A 12,811-nucleotide genomic window follows, 5' to 3' on the forward strand; every position below is an offset into this window, starting at 1 on the left:
AAAGGGGGTTACGTTGTGATCAACCTGTGGTGATGTTTTCAACGATGTAGAATTTGATCTAAACCCTTTCAAATTGTGTCCTACTTGTCCGAAATTCCTCAACTCATCGTTTTTATCTTTCCCTTTGGCTTCTGTTTTGATCAACATTTGCTGTTATTTTCCAGCCATATAAACAACTTATATACAATTGGGTTTATCCTCCTCTCCCGAGACGTGGCAAGGCATCTAACAGTAACCCCCCTCTCGGATCCCGTTAAATCTTTCCCTCTATACTTCTTGCCGTATATCCTGCAACTAAAAATCGCCTTTAGTGCATCTTCATTTTGGCTTTGCCGCGATAGAAAAATAGACTATTAAAATGCAGCACTGGCAGTCTATTTGGTCGGGCATTTCCCCCATCTACTTAACAGCGCCAAGTTTTACGGGCTTTTCATCTTATGAACAACGGTGCCCGGTAACACATTTGCAAGTCATATTTGCCATTTTCTCTTGTTTTCCCTTGGTTTGCCTATACACCTGTTCATCAGGGCAGGCTTAGATTTAGCATTATTGGGAATATCCGTTGTCGAATTTGGAAATAGATAATCTTAGCCTCAAAATCAGGCGATTGCCGCACACCGTGTCGCATTTCTAGCTTGCAGGATAGCGATAGGGCCTTATATTATAGTTTGTTATATATCTACTATACCTATACCATATGCAATTTGATCAAATATAAAATGGTAAGCGTAAATCCAAGCGTGGAATCTCTTAATAAAGTGCAAATTACCTTAAACACTTGTTGTATAGGACATATTACGAGTTAAGATATTACCAATTTATACGTTCACTAGTCTTGTTTACACGTGTCCCAATATGAAAATACAGGATTCCAGAGAGAAGCGTATAGAAGTATAGATAAGTTGATACTGGTCCAATTTTGCATATGTTTAATCTCTTCGAGGCATTTCTAATATATATATAAGATATGACAGAGCCATAATGTATGTATGTGAGTTGATATTTACGTGCATTGGCGCTTGTGACTTCCAATTTCATGTAATTTTTTTTCCATTCAAAATATGATATTAGTTTGCATGCTGACTTATGAATATGTGGATATAGAATTCATATTTTGCTGCAAGGTGTCATAAGTTATATGAGAAAATTGTATTTGTAGATTTTATTGAAAATATCTATGAATAATATATAAAGTTGTCATCACATCTACACGAACACTATTCATTTAGGACATAGGCGTATAATGTATACAATTTCAAAAGTTTTGGGAGCATGGTAGCCGAGCTGAGCGGGCTCAGACTCATAATCGGAATGTTGCGGGTTCGAATCCCGGCGACACCATCGTGTTGTGCCCTTGAGTAAGGCACTTATCTCGATTAATCCTCTCCATCCATGTGTATAAATGGGTACCGGCATTCTTAAATGCTGGGAAGGTAACAAGCTCGCTGTGGCGGAGGTGTGGCGATCCCCCACAGCAACATTGGCGGCTGGCTTTTATCGCTAAGGAAAGACAGATAGGCACACCGTCCTGTAAAATGCAGGTTCGACTCCTTTACCGTTCACCTAGGTTAACTCAAAATATGGGAGTTATCAGTTCAGACACATAAATATTATGGAGAATAATTTTTCTTGATCTTATGATTGAAGTATATATCACCAGTATTTCACTATAATTTACGTATAGCGCAGTGGAATTAGCTCAGAAATCGTGAGAGCGCTGGTTCGATCCCTATTGGTTATAATGTTTTCACTCTCTCTCATTATAAATGATACCTCAGTTTGTTCCAGCTCGTTATTCCATTCGTTTCCTTGCTAATAAATATGTGATGCGATCAAGCAAAATCAGTCGGAACTCGCAAATATTGATTTTGAGATATAGCCAAACAAAGGAAATATTTCCTTTGGTTTCCTCTTGTTTTGGAAACTCTTTAATTGCTCATATCTTTGGAACTGGTTGTTCATTTTCAATGGGGCTTTCTGCAAAATCCAGCTTTGTAAATGCTTTTTTCTATCCTATAAAAAACTGAAAATTAAATTTTTCCGAGTTCCGACTGATTTTGCTTGATCGCATCACATATGTTTATGTGATATTGTGGAGTTACATTTGAGTTTTTGTTGTATTTTGTTATGTTGCTGGAATGTCGATAACATTCTGTATAGATCCTATGTTCATCAACATTACATAACCCACAAGATGAAGAAAGAAAAAAAGACACAAAGAAATAATTCAGTTGAGACGCATTTACATATACAAATAATTTGCACTAAAAACAACATTGTTGAAAAATACAGAAAAATTATACTCGAGTATCAGAATTTGTACGGTTTTGTGCGTGTGTATAATACGCCATCGGTTATACTAGCCATCGGGAGCAATTTGTAAAATACGCTCTGGGCATTTAACGAAAAAATTACAAACCGAATGCAAACACTGAAGTAATAATATAAAATTATTAAATATATTTTATTTACACCGGTTTGATAAATAATTACCACAAATTTTCAATGATTAAATAATTATTTCGTAAGTTGTTGCGCAAGCAAAATGAAAATAGTACTCTCATTATAGGTACAATGGATAAAGTATGAAATATATATTTGATTGTCTATAGATAATAAAATTTCTGAAAAATAATTTTATATTTACAAAAGTCACACAATAAAATGTACAATAAATCATTAATCAAAACACATTCAAGACTATTTATAAGTCTATCTATACCCCGTACATGTACTTATAGGCCTATGTAAGCTGAACAAGTTAGCCAGTACGTGGCGATGCAGGCACGGGTAAGTCGGCGTTGTACTTGTTAGTTGCTCGCGGCATATCCTGGGGCTGTTTGCGTTAGATAACTCCGGGCTATTTGTAAAATACTTCAAGAAAATTAACGAAAACAATTAGAGTCAGACAAATTTCGTCAATTTTTGTGTAAATAGTGATTTCTGGTTGGTTTTGTAGGCAGTTTATGGTATTAAAAAAAGAGTTTATCTGGCAATGTTACCATGGTTACTATTGCTGATAAGAAGATACCTAAATCATTTAACATGTTTGTAGTTGCCTAGTTAAACTGAAATTAAATTCAATAAATGAAATATTCAGCTTTTGCAAATGACTTCTTTCGTATCTGTATCTTTACTGACAAATAATGATAGGCTATATATTTCTTGTTATATTGCCTTGTTTTATTTCTTCTACGCCTTCTTCTCTATACGTCTATATTTACTTTTACTTATATACTTCTAGCTTCTACTTCTTCAGTTTGTCCTTGTTCATATTCTCCTTCTTCTCCTTTATGTCTTCTTGTTTTGCTCGTTCTTCTTCTTCCTCTTCTTCTTCTCCTCCTCCTTCTTTCTCTTCTTCTTCTCCTCCTACTTCTTTCTCTTCTTCTTCTCCTCCTCCTTCTTTCTCTTCTCCTCCTCTTTCTTCTTCTTCTTCTTCTTCTCCGTCTCCTTCTTCCTCTTCGTCTTCTTCCTCCTCTTCTTTTTCTCCTCCTCCTTTTCCTTCATCATCATCTCATCATCATCATCATCATCATCATCATCATCATCATCATCATCTTTTTTTTCTTATTGTTCTTGTAACTTTCATATTCTTCTTCTTCTCATATTATTAGTTTGTTCATCTGCTGCTTCTTCTTCTGCTTCTTCTCTCTGCAGCCGCAGGTAAATGCCGCAAGCAAGTAACCTCATCAACGTACGTTTTCCGTTACTTGGTGCACCAATGCACTCGGTACTACCACTCATAGTCATACACATATTATAATTATTCTTGCTCCTCTTCCCCATCCTCTTTATAATATTCCTACTTCTCCTCACCCACCTCTCATCAAGTCATCACCTTCTTTCAAGTCATCACCTTCTTTAAATAATTTTCTTGTTGATGTTGCTGTTGTTGAGGTGCTGAGTGTTTTTATGTCATATTATCACCAGATAATGCAAATGTCTAAAAAACTTTATTATAATGATTATATATGCTAATGAACTCTCACAGATGCGCCCTACTACTTGACATTATGGTTATGATGGTCAATGAGTTACTCAACAAAATTCAATATTAATAAATCATTAGTTACCAATGAAAAATCAATAGGACAACCTCTTAAAGAATCGAAACTTGAGGTTGTTGACATTGCTGAATTCCTATCATGAAACCTCATGAAACGTAATTGGTTTATTTGATCCAAATCTGTTTAGTTAAGAAGGTACTTTGATTCTAAAAAATGTATTTTCTGATGTACAGAGAGTAAGTGTCACATTGTCAATGAAACAGTCAATCTTCAGAAAGCGGTTTCAGAACAGATTTGAAAGAAATTATTAAGCCAGTGATGTGAACTTATATCAATAAAAAGACACAAAAGAGAACAAAACTTATCAAATCACGAAACACACTCTGAAAAGAGACATATTGTGATACGTACACTAACGAACCATTAAAATAAGAATAGAAAAGGCTATTTGATTACAATAGATGTAGCAATTTGATGATCTTCGTTTGTCCCTTAATATGAATACTCTCGGTCCAGTTTCAACGTCCATCTGCGCGCGTGACCACCCTATCCACGCTCCGCTCCTTTTTAAAAACCTTTCTTCCGCAACTATTATAGAAATTGCATTTTATAAGCCCCCTTTTCTTTTTGCTGTCATACAATTCCCAAACAAAGCCTTATTTTCTTAATTTCTTAGCCAACATCTTTGTTTTTCTGATTTTGACTGGGGATTGAACTTACTTAAGTTTATTATATTACTATCTTGAGGATATTAAGTCGGGCTATGTGGGTATTGACATCAGCGTGTCACCACCACCACTACGCAATACTGGCAACAAAAAAACTTGTTAGTTACCCTTCTGTAACTGTTGCAAGTTGCATTTCACATGTAAATTATGTTTTGATATGAAATTCAACAATGGTGTTAAATTTCACAGAGAGAGAGCCTACCTGGGCTCACAAATATTCATAGGGATGATCAAGCAAGTTCTTTGGCAGTGTCTTGCCCCGTTATCCATTGATTACCTCGCAAAACATGTATCGTATTTCGTGCTGATCAGGACAAACCAAACAAGGTTTTTCAGTTGCGGGTTTGCGTTAATGTTTGGCCAACTGTTGATTCTATCTGCCCCTTTGCTTTTCAGCTCCATTCATCTTCTTCAAAAGATGGAAATTTGATCGAAATGACACAAAGTAAAACCCCAGTAGCTAGTTTTATGGCGGCGCCAGACCTCCGTTATATTTTTTCACTTGGTTGAAACACGGGGGAATGTTCGATATAGTACACAGGATGCGGGTGATGTTGATTATGATGATGTTGACGATGATGATGATGAGAAGAAAAGTTCACGAGATAAAAAAAAAGCGGACAGAATTTGATACTTGTATCTGGAAGAAATTAAGTAAAATCGTCACAAGTGAATAGCTCGGAAAATCAATCTTGTTAGCTCAGCTACTATTTATCTTTAAATATTGACTTGGGTAGGTTGTGCTAGATATTTTACATAATTAAGTAGCTAAGTTAAGTTTCCTACGCCAATTTGTCATTTTTGTTGAAGAATAAAAAAATGCAGCTATTTTTCCTTCTTTGATTATAGGTATATACCGCAGTTTCATTCTCTCACAATTTCTCCCTCATGTGTCTCATTTCTTTCCCTTTCAGTGTGTCAGGTAAATATTATCATCGCTGTCACGACATAGTGACCTATGAGCATTTTTTACAGTAAACTTTCAGAAACCTACGACATAATGACATAATATAAAGCACTCTAAGTAAAAGTTACTTTCAGGAAATCTACGACATACAATTTTAAGAATTAGAGTAAATAAGAAAGTATTTTATATGCCATTATGTCGTAGATTTCTGACAATTTTACTTCAAAAAATGTTCATAGGTCACTGTCTTGACAGCGTTGTTACAATAGGCTACCCGTAACTCCTTCCATGCCTTTCTCACCATCCCCTTGTCTCCTCTATTATACTGTATCTCCCAGTCCATCCCCACAGTCTGGTTAGGCTCTCAATAGTCTCTGTCCTTGTCTGTTACCCCTCTGCTCTGCTCCATATCTATTATTCACCTTTTACGCTTTCATTGTCTCTTCTGCTTATTCACTTTCACCAACCACTCCTATTTTCTCTCTCCATCACTGCCCCCCTTCGCTCGTCTTCCAGTCTTTTTGTTCCTCAGATAGCCCTCCATCCATTTCACTCTTGCTGTCTCTTCTGCTCGTACGTATTATATACATACTGCAGATTATCTTTCATCCATTCCTCCTATTTTCTCCTTTCCATTCTCTTCTAGTCTTTTTGTTTCACACATACCCATCCGTCCATCTCCTTATTCTCAACCATCTCTCCTTCTCCTCTCACTCCCTTTCTTTCTTTCCCCCTTCTCTTCCTCCCTCTCCCGCTCTCTCCCTCCTCCCTCTCTCAATCTCCATATTTTGTTAACTCTCTCTGCACGTGTCTCTCATCTCTTTTATATTCAATTCCCTCTCTCTCTCACTCTTCGAATATCTTTATATCTTATATCATCAATAATTATATACATGAAGAATACCCACAAGTCTTCTTACATATGCCTTAGAACAAAACCGAAATCGTTCAATAAGGTATTCAGCAGCACTCATTTGAGTATCTTATTATGAAATTTGTTACAAACTTTGCGCAAGCAGCCAATAACAACTCTTCCCTTCTTCTTATTATATACTTTCCAAATACACTCAAGTAATTTCGTATAACGTTCTTCAAATTTCCGTTGGAATTTGAGCCAACTATAAAAATGTCACCGGTATACCTAATATCTTCATGTCATGCCAGCCAGCCACTTAAAATATTGCACAGCTTCAAAGTTATGTTAAATAAACACCTTTGCTGAAAGGTATTTCTAGTAGAAACACATACGAGGACGGCGGCTGTATTTTCATAGAATCTTACCGCGAAGCACATGTTTACAAGGTTACTTTATCATAATATTTTTATCTAATTAAATTCATCTTCGCACAAATTGATCGAGTTTCTTCAAGAGATAATATTGTTATGATAAAGAACTTGTAATTTCGTTACATTAGTGTTTAATATGATTGATAATTTAAGAATCGATGAAAGGAAAACATTATGGTGATATAGTTATCTACTGAAGATAGCAGAACAAACAAACATTGTAAGGGTATAGTGCGTTTATATTCGCTCTCTTAGTGTTCTTTGATAATAATAAATCAGTTAAAGTTTTACATACTAATCTCGTCCAAGGCTTTTCTTTTTGTTTTTCAATAATTTTTTTACCATGTTTACCAACCTGAAACATTATTCAGTGTCTGATATTCTTTACAACACGTGTGTTTATATAATTTATTAAGTTTATAAGACAAATTAAGTCAAATACAGAGTTTGCGTCACTGCAATTGTTACAAAAATAACACTAGCAAAAGAAATTAGAAGAAAATCAAAAGAAAAGAGGAAAGGATAATGAAAGAAAGAATGTATGGAATAAAGGAACATAAAAGCAACGATGTAATGTGATGTGATGTAATGTAATGTAATGTGATGTGATGTGATGTGATGTAATGTGATGTGATGTGATGTGATGCGATGTGATGTCATGCGATGTGATGTGATATGATGTAATGTGATTTGTTGTAATGTAATGTAATGTAATGTAATGTAATGTAATGTAATGTAATGTAATGTAATGTAATGTAATGTAATGTAATGTAATATAATGTATTGTAATATAATGTAATATAATGTAATATAGGCCTAAATGATATATAATATATGTAAACAAATGTAATGTATAAAATTTATGTAATGTAATGTAAAATAATGTAATGTATAATGCAATTTAAATACATTAAAAAATGCATGTAATGTATTTGAAAGTAGTGTTGTGTTTTTTGGTGTAGTCTTTTGTTGCACAGCACACCATACCGCAACTTAACGTAACTACAGTTGAACTTGTACGGAGTTAACATAACATAAAATTGGTGATATATTTCAAATTGTAGTTAATTGACTGCTGTTTAAGAATTTTATTACTCCTCAATTCGAAATTATGTATATGGTAAACATATTTTTCATAAATATAAAGTCGTTTAATAAAATAAATGAGAAGTAGTGGTTAGTTACTATAGAGTGTTTATAAATTTCTGTTTGTCTTATAGTTCTGATGCTACTTACGAAGTATCTTTGTAGAAGTTTAAGGATAGCGCTTACTCATTCCTGCGCAAATTAACTTTATATACGTGGTCCGTTAATTTGCCTCCGTCAGACAGTGCAATAGTTAGGCAAGTTTAAGGGTGTTAGAGAAGAGCTCCTGCAAACCTGCATATCGGTCTTGTGAGAGGAAGAAAGGCGGTACTGAAAAGAAACAAAGATAGCTGCCGTGGGTGCTGCATCCAAAGATCCATTGCCCATCAATTTTGTCCTCTATATCTGTCCTAAAGAATCATAATTAACTATATCATATCCATATTATCTGTATTGTAAATGTTATCTTAAACTCTAACCCAACAAATGACTGAAATTAACGGTTTGAAGACGACATTTAAGGTCGAAAGTACTTGTATACCGGTACATTACAAAATAACTTTGCCCAGTGTTTGGTTAAATAATCATCAGTATTTCTTAAGACTGGGCATAGTTTGTGGGCAAAATTCATCCATTTTGATTAGAATTGAAAGCATTGGATAGATTTAAACTATTTGTTGGGCTACGATTTTGCCAAATATATAGGCTATTTGATATTTGACTGAACGTTGTAGTTGTAAAAGGTAATCTTCCCCTTTTCAGTACAGTTAATGTAAATTTTCCAAATCTGTTGTACCGTTGTTTTGCTGCATTTTTTGTTCATAATGTGTTAACTATTATTGCAGTTCATCTGAAATAACGTAAGCTTGTCCATATATTATACAAGTATACTAGAGATTCAGGAGCACGGTGGCTTAGCGGAACGGGCACTGACTCATAATCAGAAGGTTGCGGGTTCGAGCCCCGGCGACGCCATCGTGTTGTGCCCTTGAGTAAGGCACTCTATCTCGATTGCACCTCTCCACCCAGGTGTTTAAATGGGTACCGGCATTCTTAAATGCTGGGAAGGCAACAGACTCGCTGTAGAGGAGGTGTAGCGATCCCCCTATAGCAACATTACATGGAGGAGTCTAGCCCAATCGCCAATGAAAGAGAGATGGGCACTCCGATCACTGTTTATACAGGATCGTCTCCTTTACCTTTACCATATTAGAAACCTGTGGTAAATATACAATTTTCGTTTGTAAAATTCAAGCATTTATCATTATCTCAAGGCAGCTATGATGATCTTAACTCCCTATATATCTTTCTTGTTCTCATTTTGATGACACAACGAGCGAAGAAACGGTAAAGCGCGATCCAGGCATTTTATCACTAATCGAAATAATGCAGCTGTTTCCCTGAAGTCAATCGTATAATCGTATCCAACTTCGATATTATTACATTTACTCGCTATTAAAATTGAGGTTTTTAAGTTATAAAAAAGTAAAGAGCTACATTTACAGCGCTATATACTCAAATATCAACTAGCTATTGATGTCCTTTACTTTAGTACAAAATAGAGACTCGTGTATCAAGGAAAAATTTAAAGTATTTTATTCCATTCTGTCGTCAAAAACTATATTGTGTGATAGAAGTGGTGCCAGGGGGTAAGAGAAGGGGACAATGATTTTTAGAGAATACGTTTTCTAAAATGGGGGTTTAATAGTCCACAAGTGGCCGTAAACTATAGGATGGCATTATCTCGTTACCTCCCTCCCCTGTCGTTGTCCTGGTAGCACTAGTAGAAACAGGTTTCTTTATAGATTTTATTGTGCCAGTTTCTTTAAAATTGTGTCAGTTTTTAACGGATAATTGGCCGAATTATTGTATCTTGTTTTGCTGCGTATCGATAAATAATATGATGAAAAACATAGCATCTAAAAACTTATAGATAAAAAGAAACAAGAAAAAACAAACTTGGTGACATAGTTACGGTGCTGGTGTTTGCATGTGTCTTGGTAAATTTGTTATTTATTTATTTATTACCATACTTTGATTAACAGTATCCTATTTTATGCCGGATAAGCCAACGGAGCATAAGCGACAGAGAAAAACCTGACTGGTTTCTGGTGTATTATTTTATACGAACAAGTTGAGATGTTTGCGATTGGCAAAATATTCTAATAATTGCACGAAGACAGGTGGGCGCAATTGGGGTCACTTTTTTCATTTGTTATTTCATCTTTCATTCTTTGTTTTGTTTGGTTTGCTGTTTTTTGTTTTTTGTTCTTTCTTCATCTCAGTATGAATAATTTCACAATAGCGTTACAAAAATTGAAAACCCATCATAACGCGTAAGTGTTGTATTTTTCAAACCCCGCGGACCAAATAGCTTGCTGTACCCAGCATGTACCGAGTTATTAAACACAGGGAAGCTAAGTCTGCTCAAGTTCAAGGCGAACCTTGTAATCTATGTATGTCCTAACACTGACCGATGTGTATACAGGTCATTACCCCCAAAACCACCACTCCCTAACCTGATGAACCTTTTCATTTTTCCAGTCCGAACCCTCAAGATATCTGCCATCTTATTGAGGCGCACCTGGAAACTTGCGTACGAGTAATTGGCCTCCCGGACCACCCTAGCATCGTTGAATACGTGCTAAGCAGCGCAAACAGCTTGTCATGATAGGCATTCTAACACGACATCTCAACCTCGTCTCGTCTTCTTGGACATTGACCACATGTCCCAATGCCTGCCGTGTGACAAAACAAGCCCACAAGGTTTTCATTCTTTAATTCCAACCCCCAGAAAGTGAGAAAAAAGATGAGAGAAAAAAAGACGAGCAAACCCCGTCATTTTCCCCCTTTGGAAGTTTAATCACTTATATAGCAAGTAACTAGTTGCTTGAAAGCAACGCATGCACGCTCCTCATTGCGAAAATGAAAAACCCCGGGGGAAACAAGCAGGCGATGGAAGCAACGGACTACCCTTAAGACAACTATACCGCCATCTAGAATTAAAGCGGACCTGACCAGTAACGCTTCAATTTGGCGTATCTCTCAACAACCAACCATCACCTTACTCGACTTACAAGATATATGGACTAGTAAAAATACCGACAGACCTATGATTCGCTCGGTTTCCCTTACCCGGGTGCGCACCGCAGCTTAAGGGGGTATATCTACCAGTGAACCGAAACGCATCATACCTCTCTTTAAAGGACATCCTTAAGTCTCCCCTCCCTTCCGTTTCGAATCCCTGATTACCTTTTTGTGAGGCTTAAAGTCTATCAAATTTGTTGTGGTATTTAACTTCAAAGTTTGCCCTAAGTGTAAATGATAGTCATCATTGCGTGCGGGCAACTCATGAAGCATGGCCTGTACTGTCATACTTGCATATTCAGTCTCCCATACCTTAAGCGACTAGTATAAGCAAGACAGATTTAAACCTTGTCGCGTACCCCCTTCTTATAAATTCCCTTTTTGCTACACTGTCTGAAGTTGACACCTCTGGGAAACACAGTTAACTATCTCTGTAGTTTCTCTGCGGTCAATCCTCAGGACCGTTTTGGTCAATAGGCTATAGTATCCTGTACCATATCGTAGTCATTTATACTTCCAGCTATGTATGTATATGCATTTACTTTAGTAGTGTATATGAACTGGCAAGCAATAAACGGTTTTGAGTCCGTTATATATAGCCCGTAACCATGATAAATAGTTTTACACGACGTGTTATGTTTTTTTTTCAACCCCGTATATTATCCTTCCGTTGGCAATACTATTGCTGCATGCTATGTAACATTGTAGTATAGGATATCCTTTCTATTAATCCCGGAACGAAACTCGCCTATTTACTTAATTTCCTTCCACTTTAAGATACTTGAACCTAAGCGATTAATACAGATGCGCTTTTTTATACAATCTCGTGGTTCCCTGAAACTCGTAAAGACCCTTAAAGTTACACTTCCAGCATTTAATTATAAACCAAAACATCTCTAGTTTTACCGATCTAAAAGAGCTTATGATGTAAATGATATGTGGTTAAAACATTACCAGAGCCGGTCAATAAGTTTTCTTTAAAGACCCTACAGATATGTTTTTCTATATTACATTTCATCGCCAGCTGCGATATGCAGGTAAATCCCTTCTGGTGTTTGAGCACCGCATGAAGCGGAACTATCATTGATGCTCTAAGGAGTGTTCTCGAGTTTCGTATAATTTTCACTGGATATTGTTTTTAGTTAAATTGAGAAGAAAATGTGATATTAAGGTTGGCCAAATAACCGAATTTGAAAGCTTATAGTTGTTGATTTGAGGTTGGGCATACGACAAGGTGTTTCACCCGAAAATTGCAGGACTATAACAGAACTTTATAACAAGTTTACACTGAGAATTAGTGTCAAAACTTTCGACGAGAAGATATGTGCGAATTTGTTTGTGAATATAATATGTTTAATAGCAAACAATATGTTAATATAACAGTGATGACATACTAGTAATCGAAATGACGAATAAGCATGCTTATTTCGAGCTTAAAATGGAGTCCTGTAACGAGCTCTCCTTGTAAGGCCAGTAAAGTCGGTGGTCTGGCTCTCCGTCATCTTTAATCTTCCACTCCGAAACTAAAGAATATACTTAAACAAATTAAGCGATTATTCTGATTTGTTTTATCTCTTATTCTTGTTTTTGCACCTTTTGTTTTTGTTCTTCGTCTGCTTTCTGTTGCTGTTACTGCTCTTGTTCTTTATGTTCTTCTTCTTGTTATTATTCTTGTTCTTCGTTTGCTTCCTGTTGTTATTGTTGTTGCT

This window comes from Amphiura filiformis, chromosome 3 (assembly GCF_039555335.1).
Source record: "Amphiura filiformis chromosome 3, Afil_fr2py, whole genome shotgun sequence".
NCBI lineage: Eukaryota > Metazoa > Echinodermata > Ophiuroidea > Amphilepidida > Amphiuridae > Amphiura > Amphiura filiformis.